The 23,427-nt window shown below is 39.1% G+C and overlaps 1 protein-coding gene across 3 annotated transcripts in view; it reads left to right on the forward strand.

The window, feature by feature from the left end:
• The window catches only part of Pde1c (phosphodiesterase 1C), a 475,928-nt gene that overhangs the window by 246,528 nt on the left and 205,973 nt on the right, over positions 1–23,427 (forward strand). The window lies entirely within an intron of this gene.

Here is a 23,427-nt window from a genome sequence, read left to right on the forward strand (position 1 = left end):
TTTAATATGGGAATATAAGAACTATGGATCTTACTGTTTTGCCGATTATTGCAGAGCTTTAGCATGTTTTTGGGGTGTGGCTTCCATCCCCCCACATATGATGAGGGTGCTGCTAGGCTGGTTCTTCCGTGCACTGAGTATGGCCCACCTACATCATCTACTGGAGGAAGAGAAATCAGCACTTCCTTGTATCCTTTGGTCAGAGTCTAAACTAAATTTCACATAAAATACAACTTTACTGGGGCCCCTAACATGGCTCAGTGGGCAAAGACACTTGCAGCCAAGCCTGATGATCTGGGGTTGATCCCTGAAACCCACCAATTCCTGCGATTGTGCTCTGGCTTCTGCATGTTATAGTGAGTGGTATACACACTCAAAGAAATTTTTAAAATTTAGACCTTTACACTGAAAGAATTCATGTATATCTGTATATTTTTCTTCTTCTTTTTTTAAAATCTGTATATTTTTCAAAGCTGGTGTCTTAAACAGTGTTCTATTACTGTGAAGAGACTCCATGACCACAGCAACTATTATAAAATAAACAGTTTAATTGGGGCTGGCTTATAGGCTCTTTAGCCCATTATCATTATGGCAGGAAACATAGCAGCATGAAGGAGCCAAGAGTACTACATGCAGACCCTCAGGCAGCAGGCAGAGAGTAAGAAGCTGCTGGGCTTGGCTTGGGCTTCTGAAACCCTAAAGCCCACCCTCAGTGACACACTTCCTCTTACAAGGCCACACTTACTCCAAGAGTGACATTCCCTAATTATTCAAATATATAATTCAGTGGGCACCATTTTTATTCAAACCAGACTATCTGAAACTGTGATTTTTTTTGGGGGGGGGGTGGAAATTTTTTGTAGCATGTAAGGAGCAGGATTTCCCAAGATTGCATAACTGTGAAAACACATTGAGTTTGTAGCTGGGGTGGGGGTGGGAGGTGGCTGAAACACTGAAAGAGTGAATAACACTCAGCTTTGTTTTTTCTTTTATTTATTTCTCTTTTACTGGGGAGACAAGTTGTTGTTTTTTAGCTGTGTTTTTATGGAGACAGGGTCTCTTGTAATTTATCACATAGATGAAGCTGACTTTGAACTCTTGACCCTCTATCTCCCTCTCCCCCTTTCTGGGTGCTTGTAATACAAGCATGCGCTACGATACTGGGCAGACTCAGCTTTCTAGATCCTAAAACTATGAGTTGTGTATTTGGCTTAAATTATTTGTCTAGGAAGTGGGTTCGAATGCTTAATTAGTTGTCTTATTAGTAACAACAATAATTTGCTGGGTCTAGGTTTCAGACTAAATTAATTATCATTAATACCACATGATATGAATGATCTGAGCTACCATTTACAGTTGGAAAACTGAGACTCAGGGATATCCTGCTTAACACCACAAAACTAGGAAAAGGCAGAGCCAGGATTTGACACTGGTCCATCTGGGCATGAGATGCATAGTTTCAGGCAGTGTTACTGTAGAAGTTCACACATATACTTCCAGCACTCAGGAGGTAGAGGCTGGGAGGATAATTACAAGTTCGAATCCAGTCTGGTCTACATAGTGAGTTCCATATTAGCTCAGACTACATAATGTGACCTTATCTTAAACAGCAAAATCCAAGGCACCCCATCAGAAAATTAAATCAGTTGTGTTGAGTGTAAACACATTGAACATGATGTACAATATGATCTGACATATACATACATGAAAATCATTAATGTATCCATCACCTCCAAAGCCTGTTGCCTGCACTTCCTCCCACCCCATGTGTATTTGTGTACATCCATGTACATGCTCACTTCACAGGGTGAGTCATTGAGTATCCTGTTCTTTCACTCTGTGTTGTACACCCTTGGGACAGAGTGTCTCACTAAGTCTAGGCTTATGGCCAGTAAGGCCCCCTGATCTTCCTGTCTCTGTCCTGTGCTGTGGTCACAGGCATGTGCCTAGCCAATTTATCTCTTCTGTGAGTGCTGGGTACTTATGTGTGTGGAGGTTGGTGCTCTTACCCACTCAGCATCTCCCTAACCCCCACTGGCCATTTTAGTGAGACGCCTTTCTTATACACCTGTTCCAGGCACACAGCTATGTACTTTCTAGACTATTTGCACTTTACAGATTTTCACACAAATAGATTCACACAGCATGTGCTTGCTGCCTTAACTCAGTTAGGGTAACTGTTCCAGAAGTCATCCATGGTGTTACATGAATCAATGGTTCACTTCTTATAGTATGGAATACTTTTCTATCCCATGGACTATATATCTTAATTAATTTACTGTTGGTGGACATTTGGGTTGTTTTTACTTTGGTACTGTAATAAATAAAATTACTTAAAAATCATATGTAAATCTTTGTTTGAATATAAACGTTCATGTCTACAAAGTAAACTCCTAAAAGTAGAATGGACAGATCCTATAGTAACTGCAGGTTTGTTTAAAATTTTAATAAACTCCTAGGCTCAGTGATAGAGCACTTCCTGAGCATGCCTTAAGGTCTTGGTTCAATACCCAGCAAGGTCAAATAAACAAATGAACAAACAACCCAAGTTAAACACACAACCCACTGTGGAGCTTCTCTCCCCTAAATGCTGTTCTGTGTCCTTGCAAGCTATAGCTGTTCCAGGTCGCTGTCAGTGGTTGACATGGGCAGAGTTTTCCATCTTAGCCATTCTAATCAGTAACCTGGGATATCTGACTGTATGTGACTTTGATTTGTGTTTCTATGACATCTAATAATGTCGTCCTTCATGTGTACCTTTGCTGTTGAGAAAATGTCCTTGAGTATTGAGTGTTTGAGATATGAATGAGTGTTTGCGATATGAATGTTTGTGATATGCATCTTCCGTCAGACATGTGATTTAAAAATAGTTTAATACAGTCTGTCTGTAGATTGTTTTAAATTTTCTCTTTTTATTTGTGAAGTGCTCAGGTCAAACTCAGGCCCTTCCGTGCTGTAGGCCCACACTCTGCCACTAAGCCACTGCCTCTCCAGCATCCTTTTATTTTCTTGCCAGTATCTCTTGAAGAGCTGAAGTTGCTAGTTGTGGTGGTCCAATCCATAAACCTTGAAAAAAAAAAAAAAAAAGGATTGAACTCTTTGTGCCTGTTTTGAGTTTTATCACATAAACAAGGTATTGCTGTCCAACTCATACCTCAGATTGTAACATTATTTAGAGACAGTGTCTTCATAGATTTAATGAAGGTAATCAGGTCATCAGGGTGTCCCTAAACCAGTACAACTTGGTGTCATTCTAAAAAGGGGAAAGGTGGACAATGGCATATACAGAAAATGATGCAAAGATTTGGGGTGGGAGGAGAGGAATTGGCTATGTCCCAACCCAGCAGAGAGGCCTGTAATAGACCTGGCTGCTACATCCTTCACAAAGAAGCAACCTATGAACACCTTGGTTTCTCATTTCTTACATCAAGAAACGAGAGAATTAATTTCCCTTGTATCTTAAGGAGTCAATACGTTGTGATAGGCAACAAGCAGGAATAGATAGTTTGGGACATAGGTCAGGTCTACAGTCCATTAAGTTGACATTCATGTTAATGGGATATACTATCAGAAACACAGTTTTTACATACAGAGATCAGTAGTCTCAACCCCTTAGTTGAGAGAGAACACTGAACCTTAATTACAGACTACCAGGTAGCCATCTGACCCCATTTGCTGAAAAGACTATTCTTTCCAGTAATCTATACCATGTTAAAAATACTATTCTGGGCATGTTTATTTGTTTACAACTCTGTTCTGGTCCAGTGCCATTCGTATTCTTAACACAAACATTAAACTACCATATTTGAATAGCCTCCTAAGTTGTCTTGAAATGTAGTTGTGGAGTTTCACACTTGCCTTTATCCTTCTGGTCAGTTACATTTCCATATGAATACTAGAGTTGGTTTGTTTCTGATTTTATGCAGTAGGATTGTATTGAACCCATAGATAAATTTTAGGAAACATCATTACTATAAGATCACATTTTTTTGATCCATAAATACTGTATATCTACTCTGATTTCTCTTAGCAGAATTTTATAATAAATAAATCTGGGCAAACTTTTGTTATATTTCCTACTTAACATTTTATATTTTGATGTTATAAAATGGGATTTCTTTTTACATTGGAAGATTTTCTAGAACTTTTGGTGAAACTTACCAATTTATTTCCTTGCTTTCCCAATCTGGTGTAATTATTAAAGTAATTGTTATTTTAAATTCTTCTTAACAACTTTCTAGATTTTAAATGTGTCTTCTTTTCTTTTTAAGTTTTAATTTAAAATATTAGATCTTTGAGAATTGTGTACAATAGGTTTTGATCATTTTCACACCTCCCCTCAGATCTTTCCAAATATGCTCCTACTAGCCCATTCAACTTTATGTCCTTCCCCCTCTTTTTCTTTTCTTTCTTTCTTTCTTTTTTTTCTTTTAACGCTTGGCGAGTATGGTTTGTGCCACCCATATACTCTTGGATGTGTGGCCTTTCACTGGAGCTTAGTCGATCTACCAGGGGCCACATCTTTAAAGAAAACTGATATCCGTTCTTTCAGAAGCTATCAAGCACCAATAGTTCTCTGTTGGGGGTGGGAGTTCATGACCACCTCCCTATCCATGCTAGCATTTGATCTTTCTTGTACACTGCTTATGAACTTGCTGTGTCAACTGCTGTGAGTTCATACGTGTGGCTGCCCTTTTCTGTATAGAACACAATTTTCTCATAGTCATCTACCACCTATTACTCTTATGTTATTTCTGTTTCTCCTCTACACAGATCCTTGAGTCTTGAGATGAGAAAATAGGACATAGATGTCCTGTTTAGGGTTGAACATTACATAGTCTCTTATTCTTTGCACCTTGACCAGTTGTGGTCCTCTGTGTTAATTACCATCTAGTCCAAATAGATATGTCTCTGATGAATGTTGAGAGATATTTAATCTTTGGTTATAATGATAAAGTCTTTAGGCATTAGTGTAATTCCATATCTATTTAGGTGCATAAATAGTAGTAGGTTCTCCCCTATGTCCCATGACCTGTCTAGCCATACATTCTCATCATGACAATGGTATGAGGGATGGCTTTCATCTTGTGTAATGGGACTTAAATCCAATTAGAATGTGTTTAATTGCACTCATGATGTCCATGCCACCATTGTACCAGTGAGAATGTCTTGCTAGGACAGTCATGACTGTAGCTCTCAGGGTTCACAGTTGCGGAAGACTGATAATTACTTTTCTGGTAATGTGAATACTGTCTAGCATTAACTACCCAGCAGGCGAGGACCACTTTGATTTTTCTGTGTTCTAACATGTGAAAGAGTATGTGGTATCTTAAACAATAGACTCTTACTGTCAAGTTCTGAGGGAAAACAGGGGCACTGTCAATAGTCCATAATGCACTGGAGTCTATGGCTCCTCTCTGCCCAACACATCCAAAAAACTCAGTGGAGTTTGCTTTGTACAATGTGACAGATAATCTAGTTTTCAGTAGAAGAGTGGATAAAGAAACTGTGGTACATATACACTATGGAATACTACTCAGCTATTAAAAACAAGGAATTCCAGAAATTTGTGGATAAATGGATTGAGCTAGAAATGATCATAATGAGTGAGTTAACCCAGAAGCAGAAAGAATCAAATGGTATATACTCACTTATATCTGCATACTAGCCCAAGGGGCATGTCCCATGAAAGCCTTCACTTACCAGGAAACTGGGACAGAGGGGAGGACATCCTATTGGGACTCTAAATGAGAGACGCATGGGAGAATAGCAAAATAAAAGGATCCAGAGGGTCCTAGAAATCTACAAGTAGAACAATATGATAGGCAGATTTGGGCCCAGGGGTCCCGCTCAAACTAAGGCACCAGCCAAGGACAATACAGGAGGTAAACTTTAAACCCCTTCCCAGATCTAGCCAATGGTCAGAATATTCTCCACAGTTGAGTGGAGAGTGTGATATGACTTTCTCACGTACTCTGGTGCCTCACATTTGACCATGTCCCCTGGAGGGGGAAGTCTGGTGGCACTCAGAGGAAGGACAGCAGGTAGCCAAGAAGAGACTTGATACCCTATGAGAATATACTGGGGGAGGTAATCCCCCTCAGGAACAGTCATAGGGGAGGGGAATAATGGGAAAATCGGGGGGGGGGGAGGAATGGGAGGATACAAGGGATGGGATAAACATTGAGATGTAACAAGAATAAATTAATAAAAAAAAAAAAGGAATTCCAGAAATTTGTGAACAAATGGATGGAACTAAAAATGATCATATTGAGTGAGTTAACCCAGAAGCAGAAAGACTCACATGGTGTATACTCACTTATATCTGGATACTAGTCCAAGGGGCATGTCCCATGAAAGTTTTCACTTACCAGGAGATTGGGATAGATGTGAGGACATCCTACTAGGACTCTGGGGAACAGAAATATAGGAGATGGGGAAATAGAAGGATCCCAAGGGTCATAGAAACCTAAAAGAGGAACATTGTGAGGGGTGGATCAGTTCTCAGGGGTGTCTGTTCAAACTATTGCACTAACCAAGGACAATACAAGTAGTAAACATCAAACTCCTACTCTGATCTAGCCAATGGACAGGGCATTATCCACAGTTGTGTGAAGAGTGGGGACTGACTCTGACATGAACTCTGGTGCCCCATATTTGACCACCTCCCCTTGGTGGGGAGGCCTGGTGGCACTCAGGTAAGATCCAGTCTTGGTGTCCAGTTCTTTTGTTCTGAAAATAGTTTCTCACAAGCAATATAGAGTTCTAACATTGTGATGGTATGAGGTGTGCAGGGTGTACAGAGCAATTAAGGTTGATTCTCTGTTCATTGTACGAGCAGAAGTAAAACATCTGCAAAACTTCCTTCATGCCATACTAAGAATGGCCTCTAATTATAAGTCACAGAGAATCTGTGACCAACATGAAGCCTTCTATGCATAAACCTCCATATTACATCCAGTTTCAGAGCTATTCCTATGTAGTGGGATTAGCATCTTTTTTCAACCTTGTCAGCTACAGTCTAGTGAGTTAAGTTAGTTAGTTAAGGAGCTTAGAAAAAATTTCTCTGGTAGTATGCACTGGTTCTGGGTCTCACTGTCAGACATGACAATTTGAAGGTCCTAGCCTAGCAAAGATCTAGTGAATTCGAAAGAGAAAGAGTAGCCTGAGTCTTGTAGAGACCACAAAGGAGAGGACTGCTGGGAGGTAGTGGCACCTAGGAAGCATCTTTGAAGCTTTGGGGTGATTTAAATGGAGGGGTGAGGAGAGCTCAGGTAGTCTTTCTGAGCAGACTGGAGGGTCCCAGATGGTGAATTATCTGGGGTCTGGTGAGTCGCAAAGGAAAGAGATGATGGTAGTAGACAGAAATGGAATTTATTTTAATGTGATGATTTCATATCCTTTATGCATGCCAACTGAATTGATTAGTTCTAGTAGCTTTTTGTGCCATCAGTGTTTCTCTATAAAAGAACACATTGACTGTAAATAAAGCACAGACTTAGTTCCTCCTGTTCAATATGTATGCTTTTTTGTTTCTTTGTGTTGCTTTCATGCACTGCATGCAACCTTCAGAATAATGTGCATCATTCTTCATACTTAAGAATAGATTCCTTGTCTTATTATGGAATTTGAGAACAAAGTAGTTAATCTTAGAGTGATAAGTCTGATGCTAGCACGTATTTATATCAGGAACAGAGAAATACATTTTAGCTTGAGCATAGCCTCTCTGCTTCTGTTCAGCTTGGTTGCTATAGAACACAAGCAAACACCTTTCTTGATTGTTACTTACGTGTATTTTATAGTAGAAGATTTTACTGGTGTTCATGTTTGTTTTCTCTTTATGTTATTTTCTTTTCTTTTTTTTCTATTTAATTTTTTACTATTAAATATTTTTACATATATATTTATTTTATTACACATATATACAATAAACTATCTATAACAAGAAGAACCATCAAACAATCAGGAATTATACAAATGTTACATTCTTAGTGTTTTGGCTATTTGGTTTTTTTCCATTTTATTATTTTATTCATATTACATCTCGATTGTTAGCCCTTCCCGTGTTTCCTCCCATTCTTCCCTCCCTCCCACTTCACCCCTTCTCCCCTCCCCTATGTCTGTGATTGAGGGGACCTCCTCCCCCTATATATGCTATTAGAATATCGAGTCTCTTCTTGGTAACTTGCTATCCTTCCTCTGAGTGCCGCCAGGCCTCCCCATCCAGGGGACGTGGTCAGAAAAGGGGCACCAGAGTTCATGTGAGAGTCAGATCTCACTCTCCACTCAACAGTGGAGAATATCATGATCATCGGCTAGGTCTTGGTAGGGGTTTACTGCCTATATTCTCCTTGGCTGGTGCCTTAGTTTGAGGAGGACCCCAGGACCCAGATCTGCCTGTCATAAAGTTCTTCTTGTAGGTTTCCAGGACCCTGTGGGTCCTACTATTTCCTTATTCTTCCATGTTACTCTCGCCTAAAGTCTCATAGTATGTCCTCTCCTCTGACCCACTTTCTTGGTAAGGAAAGATTTTCATGGTACATATCCCTTGGACTAGTGTTTTGATATAAGTGAGTATATACCATTTGTCTCTTTTTGCTTCTGGGTGAACTCACTCATTATAATAATTTCTAGATCAATCCATTTGTCCACAAATTTTGAGAATTCCTTGTTTTTAATAGCTGAGTAGTATTCCATCATGTAAATGTACCACAGTTTCTTAGTCCATTCTTCTACTGAGGGACACTTAGGCTGTTTCCATGTTCTGGCTATTATGTATAAAGCAGCTATGAACATGGTTGAGCATATGTCCCTATTGTGTGGTAGGGCATTTTCTGGGTATACTCCAAGGAGTGGGATAGCTGGGTCTTGAGGAAGCCCTATTCCCATTTATCCGAGAAAGCGCCAGATAGCTTTCCAAAGTGGTTGTACACAAAACTCAAGTCCAAGTGGATTAAAGACCTCAACTTAAAACCAGAGACATTAATTCAGTTAGAGGAAACAGTGAGGAAGAGCCTGGGGCACATAGGCACAGGAAACAACTTCCTGAACAGTACACCAACAGCCCAGGCCTTAATGTCAACAATTAATAAATGGGACCTCATGAGGCTGAGAAGCTTCTGTAAGGCAGGAGACACTGTCAGTAGAACTAAGCAACAGCCTACACACTGGGAAAAGATCTTCTCCAACCCTTCATCTGACAAAGGTTTAATATCGAAAATATATAAAGAACTCAAGAAATTAAACACCACAAAACCAAACAACCCATTTGCGAAATGGGGCTTGGAACTTAACAGAGAATTCTCAGCAAAGGAATATCAAATGGCCGAGAAACACTTAAAGAAATGCTCGTCTTCGTTAGTCATCAGAGAAATGCAAATCAAAACGACACTGAGATTCCATCTTACACCTATCAGAATGGCTAAGATCAAAAACTCAAATGACAGCACGTGTTGGCGAGGATGTGGAGAGAGAGGAACACTCCTTCATTGCTGGTGGGAATGCAAACTGTTTTGGCTATTTGTATTTGGTAGCCTTGAGGAAAACATCTTTCCTATCTTGGTGCATCTAAAATTCTGAATGGAAATCAATATCTGTCATATCTTGTCATTATCAATTTAAAACATATATCTAGACCTAAAAATATCTTATCCCCTACAAAACTAAGTTTAATCGTAAAACTAAACTATCTGGTCTTCAACTCCATCAGAGACTTGAGAAGGAAGGTAGCAAACTGTCTCTGTCATCTTCTCATTTAGGAAGCTGTCAATGTTCTTTTTTTATAAGGATTCTTTCCTGGAAATATTAACTACCTTAGTCCCTTGAAATGTGCAGCTATATTCTCACTAGAAATCACTGGTCTCTGTCATTGTAACCCCTTTGTGAATGAACCAAACCCTAGGATGTTTCTTCAGGCAGTAAGTTGTGGCAGCCACAGTGCTTCCCTTGTTTGTCTCATGTGTCTCAGACACATAGTTCATCATTTCCTTTTAGTGGCCTAATGCTCAGTGTTCTGAAAAACCATCCTTTTATGTATTTGATATTTTTTATTTTGTTTTATTTTGAGTTTTTTGTTTGTTTGTTTGTTACAGTTTTTGAGACAGGGTTTCTCTGTGTGGCATTGGCTGTCCTGGATTCATCTTGTAGGCCAGCTTAGCCTCCAACTTACAGAGATTCACCTGCCTCTGCCTCTCAAGTAGTCAGATTACAGGTGTGCACCACGACTACTAGATTTTGGTATGTTGTATGTTATTTCTAATGTGGTAAACTCTGCGAGTATTTTCCATTCAGATCAGAAATGGAGTAAGTCATATTATTCCCAATAACCCTCTATTAAACAATACCTAGATTAAGAGTATATTCATCGTTGCCTAGCTTGAAGGGATTCTTAAAGCTATCAAAACACTTTTGGGCTTTTCATTTAATGTCTCTGTATACATACATACATGCATATGTATATATTTTATGTGAAATAACTTATGTAATGCCATTAATACTTTGCAGTGATTTAACATCTAGTTGACACAGCTACATAACTACGGTGTTCTGTTGGGTAACTATCATGTACATATGAATTCTCAGGGTCAGACCTCCTGTTGTTCTTAAAGCCCAGGCTAAAATTGATGGTCTATGGTATTTTGATACTTTAATTGCAGATATTTCTCAGTTACTAATCCATTAACAAATTTCCAGCATTTATTTTGAAAGTTTCTCTGAAACCTTTTATTATATATTTCTCTATTATGTATTTTTTATCTTTATTATTTTATTTTATTTTATCTTTATTTATTATGTTACTTCTTGTGGCATTCTTTTCAAAGAGAAAAATCTTTAAAAAAACAATTAAATCTGCTCTTTCAGCAAATAAATATTTCTGAGTGTCTGCTCTGGACCGTATACTATTTTAGATACTATCTTTGCCCTATCCCTTCCTAAGCCCTGTCATCCCCTGGCCCTCTAGATCTCAGTAAAGTTAATTAGATGAATTTAATGACAAACTGTTGTTTGTGACACTTAGAATTCTTTCTTTACTAGTTTAGTCCTTCTGCATGTGTTAAGATAGGATCAAACCTGCCATCGTTACATTTGTATTGCTGCAATTAAAGCATTATAACCAATGCAAGTTATAAAAGAAAGACTTGCTTTGGCCTATAGTTTTAGGAGATTAGAGTCTATAATAACAAAGATAAGAAATAGTGAGAGCTCACATCTTGATTCACAACCATGAGACAGAAAGAAAGCACCGAGAATCACATTAGTATTTTGAAACCTCAAAGCTCCACCCCGGTAACACACCTGATGCAACAAGGTCATACTTCACACTTCTTAAACAGTTCCATCAACTGGGCACCACGTAGGAGCCTACAGGAGGCATTATTCACACCACTACATCCGCTCCCTGGCCCCCACAGGCTTATGTCCATATCATAGTGTGAAATGCATTTAATCCAACTTCAAAAGTCTACACAGTCTTCCCTAGCGTCTGCACAGTTTAAAATTCCAAAGACTCTTCTGAGAATCAAGGCAATCACTTAATTGTAACTTCCTGTAAAATGAAAAAAGCAGATTCCATACTTCCAATATTCATTGGCACAGAATATTCATTCGTGTTCCAAAAGGGAGGAATAGAGGAATACTGAGAAAATGCTGGACCAAAGCAAGACTGAAAGCCATCATGGCAAAGTAAAATCCTGTAGTTCCAAGTCTGATGTCAAAGGCATAGACGGCTTCACCCTCCCAACTTTGCTGCTTGTAACATACTTCTTTGTCTTGGGCTGTTTCTACTCCCTGTTTTCAACTCTTTTTGGAAAATGTCTGATACCTATAGCATCTCCAACATTTCAGGGTCTCCAACATAATTCACACATCACTTTCATGATTTTACACAATGGTCCTTCAAAGCCTCTATGCAGAGACTCCCCTGCTACATGTATGACAGCAGTGACTCTCCTTAAGCATGAGGAAGATTCTACTACCCCTTTACTTGTGTACCTTTCACTAAAGGATAAAGACAGAAGCTCATGGACAATACTGCCAAGCATGGCTGCCTGCTTGAGATGGACTTTTGCCTTCTACACTTGCTTTCTACGCTTTCCTTTGTTATTGTTTTTTAAGAACGAAAAATTCCTCAGGACTTTCTTCTTTACAAGTTGGAAGCTTGGCTGGGTTGGGTCTTGTACTGAGGTCACTTCTTCTTTTGATCCATTTCAGACCAGGCCTTTCTTTAATCTTCTCTTATCTTTCAACACATCTTGCCCCATATAAATTTACTTTTGTTCTTCTTTAAACTGTACATTTTGCATGTCTTCTTGTCCCACTTCCTCTTTTTCATTGCAGAGCTACATAACAATGATTACTAAGAATCACATGACAGAATCAATTTTGGGGTGTATTGAAATTTATGAGATACCCTATAGTGGGACCATTCTCATGTAAGTGGCCACAAAACCTAAGATAAGACACACACACACAAAAATGAACCAAGGATCATCATAGAAAGAAAGCAGGAAGGGGAGAAAGGACACTCTTCCACAAACACTGATTGCCTGACAATAAGGTCTTGGGAATTTTGTTTTACTAAAACATTATAGCTGGAGGTGGTAAAGTAAATGTGACTGGTGCTGGCCTGCTCTGCTTGGGGCTTCTGTACATGCATTTCTCCTCCTCTGTCATCTTTGTTGGCCATAAATTGACCCTCTCAGCATCAATTATGTTCCCTTTCTAGGCTTAGCATACTTTTTATAGACTTTTATTTCCTGTTGTACCTGTGAATAGGAGGACATTAGTCCAACATTACACTTTTATCATCTTAAAGAAGATGCCACAATCTATTTTGTACTACTACTTACAACTGTAAGTGACAGGTCTGGCAGAGGGACCCTGCCTAGACACAGAGATTTTGGCCCAGGACTACTGGTACTGTGTGAAGAATCTGGGATCCAAGCCATGGCTTATATCCTATGTACACACCAATACTATAGAAACAGATCTCTCCTTTCACTCTGCATTGTGCAGGGAGAGAGGGTATTGTGTTTTAGGATGAATTGAGTCTATTCTTTCCAAGTAGTTGGCCAGTGAAGATCACATTAATTTTTCTACAGAGTGTTGTTCCCATAAAGTGAAGCTGCTTCCCACAATAAGGAAGGGACTATTAACATTTGAAAGAAATATCTTAAAATAAAAACAGGTGCTGAGGAGTTGGTTAAGTTGGTCAAGTGCTCGCTGCATGTCCTGGCTAGTTTTTACGTGGCACAAGCTAGAATTATCTGAAAGGAGGGACCCTCAACTGAGAAAATGCCTCCATAAGATTGGACTGTAGGCAAGACTGTGCAGCATTTTCTTAAGTAGTCATCAATGTGGGAGGGACCAGCCCATTTTGAGTGGTGTCATCTATGGTCTAGTGACCATGAATTATATAAGAATGCAAGGCAAGCAAGTAATAGGGAACAAGCCAGTAAGCAGCACTTTTCCATGATGTCCACATCACCTCCTGTCTCCAGGTTCCTGTCCTGTTTAGGTTCCTGTCATGCATACCTTCAATGATGGTTTACAATGTAGAAGCGTAAGTCAAAAAATCCTTTCCTCCCCAAGTTGTTTTTGGTCATGGTGTTTCATACTAAGACACAGCACAAAAATGAACACCCACACTTGGTCCCTAGCACTCACATTAAACAAATAAAAAAACAATCCCCCCAAAAACATGTATGATATTGTGTGCTGTAACCAGAGGGCTGGAGATGTAGAGGCAGGAAGATTCTTCTTGTTGGCTCTGTAGCCTATTTTAACCAATGAGCTCCAGGCCAACCAATTAGACACCCAAGTGAATAAATACAAACCAAATAGATGACTCTTGAAGAATGACACCCGAGGTTGACCTTTGTTCTTCTAGTATATAGCAGTATGCACACAAAATCATATACAAATGCGTAGCTTAAAGCAGTCTCTATTGTGATGAAAAGAATCTGATTTATATCTGGTTAGAACATTTCAGTATGTTTGTAGTTACCAATTTGTATTATGAGGAAAGAGCTAATCAAATTCAGGTACTGAACTGGTTGAAGACTTTTTAGAATGACCATATTAAAAATGCCAAATCTGTAATCTCCTGAGCTCTGGTTTTACACTTAGTGGTGCCATGTCTGTACCTGTCAGACACATAGCCACTTTGGTGACTGGAGATACCCCTTATTTCACACACGCAAGAGGGGAGGAGAGAGAGTGAAATTCCACATTGAAGCCCACTAACTTAAATATGCTTAGTGTCTTGGACTCCTGACATGTCTGTTCATTAGTATAGGTTAAATAATACAATAAAAGAAGGAATTTGTGACACTTGATTAAAAAAATAGGACAAAGCAGGACAATGATGACAACTCATGAGCCATGGACTTTGATGAATAGCTCTCATTCTTGGTCCTAAGCTCAAATGTTTTAGATGTGCCCTGAATCCTGTAAAGTATTATGGACCAGCAATTATTGGTCACAATAATGGGTTGAAGGATATTGACTTTGGGCCAAAGAAGTGGAGTGTTATACATTTTAATGCTCTAGTGGAGCTGGAAACATGGTATGTTTCAAATAAGTGTTGACTAATGAAATCAAGAGACCTTACCTCTCTCTTAATGAGAAACCCAGAATTGTTCACTTCATATTATTGAGAATTACCCTCTCTTTAATATTAAAGGAGAATCAAGAGACCTTACCTCTCTCTCTCTTAATGAGGAACCTAGAATTGTTTTCTTCATGTATTGAGAATTACCTTCTGTTTATTATTAAAGAATTGACTTACTGTACATATTTAGATCCTTTCTGTTGTGTTTACTATAGAATGCCCACCTAGCATTAGGATAAGAAATAAGAAGATCATTTATTAATCAATTAACTAATAAATTCTTAAGAATCAAGAAGCAATTTGACGTATGCTCAGCTGAGTGTACATAGGGCCAGTATCTTACCTTACTTTCTTCTGTTCCTGCTTGGCCTAGTGCCTCCTATTGGCAGATTGACTTGCTGTAGTGAGGCCCCACATGACACAGTTTTATATTCAGCAGTAATAAAAAAAAGTCCTTCTTGTTCTAGCATGCATGGAAGGGGACAGTGCTTGATCTTCACGCTGATCAGGTCTGTGTGAGGCAGTCCTCTTGAAGATGGAAGTGTGGTCTTCCCCAGGCAAGTGATCTGAGAATGAGATGAGAGTTCCATTCCCTAAAATGGGGCGTGGCTATGGTAAAGACTCCTCAGCTGTCTTTGGAGTTCATACTTTCACATGTAAATTTTAGAACCAAACTATTTACCTTTAGTGAGATTTTGATCATTCTAAACACTACTCTTTAAAGAAAATATTTATTTTTGTGTATGAGTATTTGGTCTGTATATATATTGTTATACCACATGAATTTGCAGAAGACAAAATATAGCCTTCAATCTCCATGGATTTTTATAGAGATGTTATGGGAGTGCTAAGAATCAAACCCAGCCCCTTTTAGGGGAGCAGCCAGTGCTCTTAACCACTAACTCATATTTGTAGCCCCTAAACTATTCAAAAAATCTTTTAGTGCTAATTTATTTTCAGGTATAATTGATTTTTTTATTTGGGAGTGTGTATGTGTGTGTGTGTGTGTGTGTGTGTGTGTGTGTGTGTGTGATAGGTAGGGGTCTTGTGCTTGTTGTAATGAGTATGTGGAGATGAGAGAACATCACTGTAAAGTTGTTTCTCTCCTTGCTTCTTTACATAGTTTCTATGGATCAAACTCAGGTACCCAGGCTTGCATAGCAAGCACTTTACATGATAAATCAGTTCACCAGCCTTTAGTTTTAGATATTTCAAGAGGAAGCTGGCATTCATTGGTAGCTGAACAGCTGGAATTTTGCCTCCAAATGTCTGAACTACAGTCAGGCATTTGACCTGCTCTTTCAGAGGATCTGAGTTCTTTCAGATGCATGGAGCTGAGTTCAAGTTCCTATGGCCAATCCTGACTTTCTGGCAAACTGATTGATTTGGTATTCACAGCATTCCACATAATCACAGCTGTACTCAATTCTCTGTAATTGGCTGGAGTCTTAAAAGCACATGCTGCTTTTGCTGAGGAACCAAGTTTGGTTCCCAAAATTTAATGTTTGGCAGTTCATTACTACCTGTAATTTTATAGCCCCAGAGGGATGTGTTGTCCATGGCCTCTGATGGCATATGAACTCATATGCACACACACACACACACACACACACACACACACACACACACACCCCTCACAGTTTTAGAAATAATGTGTTTTTAATGTTTAAAAATTCAATGTAGAGGGCCATCTTTGCATAGATACCCCTTTCTAATCTCATTGGCTTCAGAAAGATCTTTCTGATTCTTTGAAATAGTATACCATCTGAAACTGGCTTGCTTTTTAAATCCTGTTCCTTTCACTAACCCTTCACCAATAATAAATCCAGTAAGAGCAGCATTTTCTTTTTTTCTGTCCTGTTTTCTTTAGTAGCAATAGAACACATGCATAGTAGACAGTAGGCATTTAATATACAGCTTTTACACATGAATGAATGAATGAATGAATGGTTGGACTAATGACTTCTAGAACCATTTTGCTCCTGCCTCTGCAGGCACAAACTATACTTTGTAAATGAAGTTGGATTCAGGCACTAGAATAGATGAATCTAGCCATTGGCTATGCTTTAATGAATGGGCCATGCAATGCAATGGAGTTATTAACTCCCAAAGTTTGTACTTTATTCAAAAGACATATTACTAGCTTTAGGCAAGACACAAGTCTGGCTGCTGTGATGAATGAGACTTACATTTAAAGACAATAATCTTTGTACTGTAGAGTGGTTTTATCTCAAACCACACAAGTGTGATTACACTGTACAGAAATGGAATGGGGTCTGTTACTCACTCTCAGAACTCAGAACCTCACTCTCTTCCAAACAGACACATCAAAGCTACTGCACCATCTATGGAATTTGCCACAGTGCCTGCAATTGAGTTTCCATTGCCAGCTTCCCTCTGTATTCTTGCCCTACAGTAATATTTTAGAAGAATAACCCAGTCTGGTGATTGCACTTGCTAATGGGATCTTCATCCCCCATTCCAGGGAGACCTGTTGACTGGGTCTGAATAAATCTGTGGCAGGCTGGGTACCATGACAGATTGAATTCATCTGGATGACTGTGCAGGCTCAAACTTTTCAGAAATGAAGTGGAATGAATATCAAGAAAAGCTAGAGGGCTGATAGTTTTGCACATTAGCAGACCTCCAAGCATGCATTAGCTTTATTTATAGATATTGCTTTTATGGAGAACTATCTAAAAAGATATCAACAAAATGAAAAGAAACTGAATTTCAGTTTTCAGAATGTTGCCTACAGTTACTACTCTGTGGGTCTAAATGGTTTAAAATTTGTCATTCCACTTTGATATTTTTAACAATCACACACAAGCACTTTCCAAATACTTAGGAACTGAGGATACAAAATTGTATAAAACAACCTCTGTTTTGGTTTCAGGAATCTCTCACTTAGAAGGAAGATAGACAGATTTACACACAGCTAAGTTTACAGGAGGTAAACTTTAAACCCCTTCCCAGATCTAGCCAATGGTCAGAATATTCTCCACAGTTGAGTGGAGAGTGTGATATGACTTTCTCACGTACTCTGGTGCCTCACATTTGACCATGTCCCCTGGAGGGGGAGACCTGGTGGCACTCAGAGGAAGGACAGCAAGTAGCCAAGAAGAGACTTGATACCCTATGAGAATATACAGGGGGACGTAATCCCCCTCAGGAACAGTCATAGGGGAGGGGAATAATGGGAAAATGGGGGGGGGAGGAGGAGGAATGGGAGAAGAAAAAAAATGATACATGGTACAGTAGGAGTGTGTGCAAACTATCTTTAAGAGGCAGCAAATCATTCCTATGGTGTGTGTGTGTGTGTGTGTGTGTGTGTGTGTGTGTGTGTGTGCATGCGTGCGTGCGTACGGTTATGTTCTGTGACTTATCTCTAAGAATTATGCAAACACCAGACATACAAGTAATAGTCACTGAGCCAACTCCTGTCTATGCTGATACTATAATAATTACTTTGCATTCCTTTGACCTTTGAAGTAGACCTCTTGGGTAAACATCTGGGCTATCCTGTTTTCACAAGTAAGGAAACTAAGGCCCTAGAAGAACAATAATTGGGCCAAAATCATGTGGTGGAGCCTATAGTCAGCTACAGGACTCATTTTCAGCCCTCGGCTGTCTAGCACCTCCAAGCCTCCTGTTTCCATGCTGGCTAGTTGAGTTCACTGTGCATGTTGAGGAGTGGTTCTTTCCTAAAGGCCTCTTCCTGTTTGGAATGTATGGATGCAAGTGTGTGTCTGTAGGATGACTTCACTAGTCTCATGATGGAATGATGCATACAATGAGTGGTGTTCTACTTGAATATTCTCACATCTCAGCCTATTTCTACCCCTGCCAGCCCCTGTGAATACCCTTCCTTCGCTACAAATCCTATTCCCATATTCATGTCTTTTATTTTATGATCCACTGAATTTAACCAGCCCTCTGGTTTATAGATGAGGGAATGGAGGGAAGATCAGAAGGCTAACATGCTTGCCATGGTAAGTAATACCAGTGTGTAGACAATGGACAACAATGGCTCCCTCTGTCCCAAAGCCTGTCAGTAGCTTAGTAGCTCAGCACTAAGGGGTAGGTCATGAAACCCTCACCAGTCCACAATAGTCTGCTGAAATTTGACAGAAATTTTACTTCTTAGTCATCGCTATCACAGTTTCCCCTGAATTCTCAGAACTACTGTTTGGCAGTGAATCAGACCAACTGTGTTTTATGAACCTATGATACTGAGAACACCTAGCCTGTGAGCAGTGGGGAGTTGGATTTCATTTGATCTCCATTATTATTATTATTATTATTATTATTATTATTATTATTATTATTATTATTTTGCTTTTGACCAATTGCATGACCCCATTGATCCTCAATTTTGTCGTCTACATGCCAGAGCAGCCATATTCTAAACTAAAATTCCTCTACAAGAGGTAATGGTTCTTTTGTTACCTCCCTACAGGCAAGGGTATTTATTTCTAGTTCGTTTGGTCACTGCTATAATGATCTATGTGCAAGGCATTGTGTGTGCTGTCTAGTTTGAGCAGCCATATTGGAGTCATAGATGGGCATGAACACCCTTAATACACAGTAGAAATATAGATTATAATATCTGTGTTATATATAAATATAGTTGACAAGCAGATCACTATGAACTGAGAATTACTTTTACTTAATAACCAATTTCTTCCAGCTTGTGTAAAGATAAGTGTGTCAAGTAAAAGGTTAGTCTTTCTATTGTAGATTTATGCATCCTACATTCCAAAGGAAAATAAAAATTACTGTACCAATTCTTTTGTATCCACCAAGACTTTTTAGCTATTGGCAATATTTTCGTTTCTGTTATGTTCTCAGTTGTACTTGTGTTATCTCTTAGAGTTCTGACTTTGAATCTATGTCTATGCTTTTCTCATTTGTCTAGCTCTCCCTAATCTTCCTTCCTGCAAAGAAGAATATCAATTTAAAACTCATCATTTATATAAAAAATTAGTGTACTTTCTTAAAGAATCATTGTAAGCCCTTTATGGCTATATAATGCTACTTTCAAAGCGATACTTACTAAACTAAAATCCTGGGGCCAGATACTAGATACTAGGATTTATTGCCCCAAAGTCCCTCAAAGTAATACAAGCTCTTGATGTTCCTCTTGGAATTAGTTCCTCTTGGAATTAATTCCTCTTAGGAATTAAACCCTAATGCTGAAGCCATCACACATTTTAGTTGCAAGGCAGGAGTCAAGCTGGAGCTGATTTTGGAAATTTCTTTTGTTGAGTAACTTTCAAAGTGGCAGAAGGTACTATGCAGGATGGTGGAAGAGTGAAAGCATCAGTGCTCCTACTCATCCATGAACCTTACCATCCACAATACTAATCTGCCAGCCAAGATGTGTCTACCTATGCAATAGTGGTGTGACTGCTATAGGGCTAACCAAATACTCTCTAACTGAATCCCGTTTCTGCTCCACAAGGAGAGGTAGTCTATGGCTGAGACTTCAAACCCAGTCGATAACTCCTGCCTGATAAAGTCATAGGCCCTAGGGAGGAACTTACAACATTAAAAAAAGCCCAACTCAGTTAATATAGTGTCAAACTGCCTTCTAAGTATCTATATTGTATTTGCATACAAAAGCTACTATCAACCCCAATTATAGAAACCTCTCTTTGTAGTAAAGGGTAGTAAATACAGAGTTTCATGGTTACCCAAGATGCTGAGAGTAATCACTAATTGAGGGATCAGTCCTAAACAAGAAGATATTTATAGCTCCCTGTCTCAGGCTCAGGGAACTTTATAGAAGAGGAGGCAGAAGGACCATTAAAGCCAAAAGGTAGATAGAAGGACTATAAAACTCCCTCTAGACATGACACAGCCATGACAGTCATTGCTCACAGCAGTTGTTCTTGTGTGCACTGGGCATGCGCAAGACTGGCCCTGTCAACAGTTAGTCATGGATTGGGGAGAGTATCATGGGTCCCTTCCCCTCACTACTGAGCAATTAAGCTACTGACAGACTTTGGGAGAGTAGGGGCCATTGTTATCTGTTGTATACACACTGGTACTACTGACTGTGGCAAGCATGTTATCCTTCTGATCTTCCTTTCTTTCCTCATCTATAAACCAGTTGGGTGGTTAAATACAGTGAGTGGGTCACGAAACAAAACCCATGAATATGAGAATGAGATTTGTAGAGAAGGGAGGCAATTAACAGGGACTGGGAGGAGATAAGATAGGATGTGCTGTGAGAATAATCAGTGTTTCTTGTTTATGTGACTGACTTGCAAAAGAAAAATTTAATTTAAAAAATCATGGTATGATTTGTGTATAAAGTAAAAAAACATACAATAACTAGGTGGGCAAGGTGCTTCAGAAAATGGCTGTGGTTCTCATGTTGCATCCTGATTAATTTTTTAAAGTAAAACATCAATAATGAAATCATAATTTTTTCCAAACAGTTATGCAGATTTCTTTCCTTGGAGACAAGCCTAATATACAATAGAGAGTTTCTAGATCAATTTGAATAGAATGTTTTTGTCTCATCCTTTTATGTGCATACACAGTGGGAGGAGTCCTAGGATCTCCTGACCTATGGCTTGGCTATCACATAATTGTCATTGAAAGTTCTTCCACCCAGAAGACATTTTCCTCCTTGCTTCTACAACCTCCCTGTGGTGATAGATTTTTCTGAAAATATATCTTGCCTTCAAAGAGACTGAACTCTAGCTGTACTTGAAGTCATCTGAGATCACGTACAGCTGTATACTTAACCTGGTATCCAATTGTGTATCTACCTGTTTAACATGCCTTTAAGAGAACAATGTAACTAACCCTACTATGCCTTAAATTTCCCAATGGACTTGGTTTCTACAACCTAAGCTAAATGCATTGCTTTAAACTTAAGTTATGTGCTCTTCCATGTCGCTGACCCAGAATAACGTACACGTGTATGTGTGCACATTGTGGCAATTGTTTGCTAAAAACAGCCCACAGCTGGTAAGCAAGCTTAAACAGCATCTACATGTTTGAAGCAACATGTTTATGCAGGTTGGTAATATCTGCTTATGATACTTTGATTGCTGTTCTGTTCAGTAAAGTAATTGCTTTTCTTGCAAACTACTCTAAAGCTCTCTGTAAAGGAATGCTTGCTCCTTACTCATACTGTGTTTCCTATGCTTTTCAGTAAACACAGAGAAAAGCCTTTTGTTAAAGGCAGGTGCAATACACAGATAATACACAGGCAATACAGACAGGCTACATGCCACAGACTACAGACTACAGGCAGGGGGAAGGAACAGGGAGAGAAGTAGAAAATTCAAATTTGGGGCTTGTTCTGTGTCTAACGACTCCCCAGAAGGACTTCTGTTTTCACTCCTTGGTGTGAAATAGACTCATTTTGATGCTCACATTGAAGTTCCTTCAAGACATTAGTGTGAGAAATGTTTATTGAATTATTGATACATAGATCCTTAAATCTGTCTCTTAAATTTGTTTTAGAACAATCTTTAAAAAAATGTTTGCTGATTTTGTACATCCATGGCTGTGACACAGATGTGACACTGGAATGAGGCACGGGAAGGGCAAGAAAACCATTTCCTCACATGTGGGGCAGAAAGCCTTCCTAGGACCCATGACAGTTTTCAATATGAAATCTCATGTTGCCATCTTCAATCTGTCAGCTTGTATTCCGCACTCAATGAATGCACTGGGTTGTACATGTGTTTGTGTGTAGGGATTGCAAGTGTGTTTGTGGGCGGGGTGTGTAAGCAGAGGCAGATGGCTGTGAAGCCTGGCACAGAGTGGGGCCTTCCTGTTGAACATATGTCCCATTCAGGATAATGCAGGCTGCTCAGGGTAGCTATGTTATGGTAGATTGAGCCATGCACAGGTAGAATTAACCAACCAGAAACCACAAGAAAATATAAGGACATGTGTTTGGACTAAATGGTGCTGAAACTTCAGGATGGGCACTTTCTGCCTGTTTTGTTTTAAAGTATAGTTCTGTATTTTTGGTTGTGTAATGTTCTGAAACTTTAAAAAAATTTCATTAACCTCTTATGGAAGATAGTTAGGTAATATCTGTTATGTAGCTAGAAAAGATAAGTGGCACATAGGGGAATTTGTAGACTTACTCAGGACCATAAGCATAATTGGGGGATGGAACACTGTGGCAGTGGTCTTATAACCACTTCCTGCCTCTTTGTGTTGGGTGCTTGAGTGTGGAGCACTGGCTATTGTTTTGGTGACACTGAGGAAACAACAGGATAGATTTGTGTCCAAATTTCAATATTGATTCAGCCACATTATAAATCCATGAGTATTAATGATTTATTAGATCTTCTACATGAGGAAATTGAAAAGCATACTGATAACAGGGTAGTGTGACTTATGAATGTATACAGAGTCTAAAAGGGTAACTGTACACATGGTCGGTTCTCCATCCCTCTCTTCCCATCCCATACCCTTCCTCCTATATTCATTCCCTTCCTTTATTCCTTATTTCAATTTATTTTTATAAAAATCTATTTAAATGTGCAACAGACTATAAGACAACACTATATTCCATATCCAGCTACAGGTGGCAAAAGCTATGATGGTGGAGAATCCAGATGTTTAAACAAGAATGGGAGGCAGGGTCACCATCATTACAGGCATAAAGAACAAGTTACTTTTTGACCTATTTCTTTTTTTTTTTCCTCTTTGTTCTTTCTTTTTAATTTTATTAATTTATTCATATTACATCTCGATTGTTAGCCCTTCGCCTGTTTCGTCCCATTCTTCCGTCCCTCCCACTTCCCCCTTCTCCCCTCCCCTATGTCTGTGATTGA

Source organism: Acomys russatus, chromosome 10 (assembly GCF_903995435.1).
Source record: "Acomys russatus chromosome 10, mAcoRus1.1, whole genome shotgun sequence".
Lineage (NCBI taxonomy): Eukaryota > Metazoa > Chordata > Mammalia > Rodentia > Muridae > Acomys > Acomys russatus.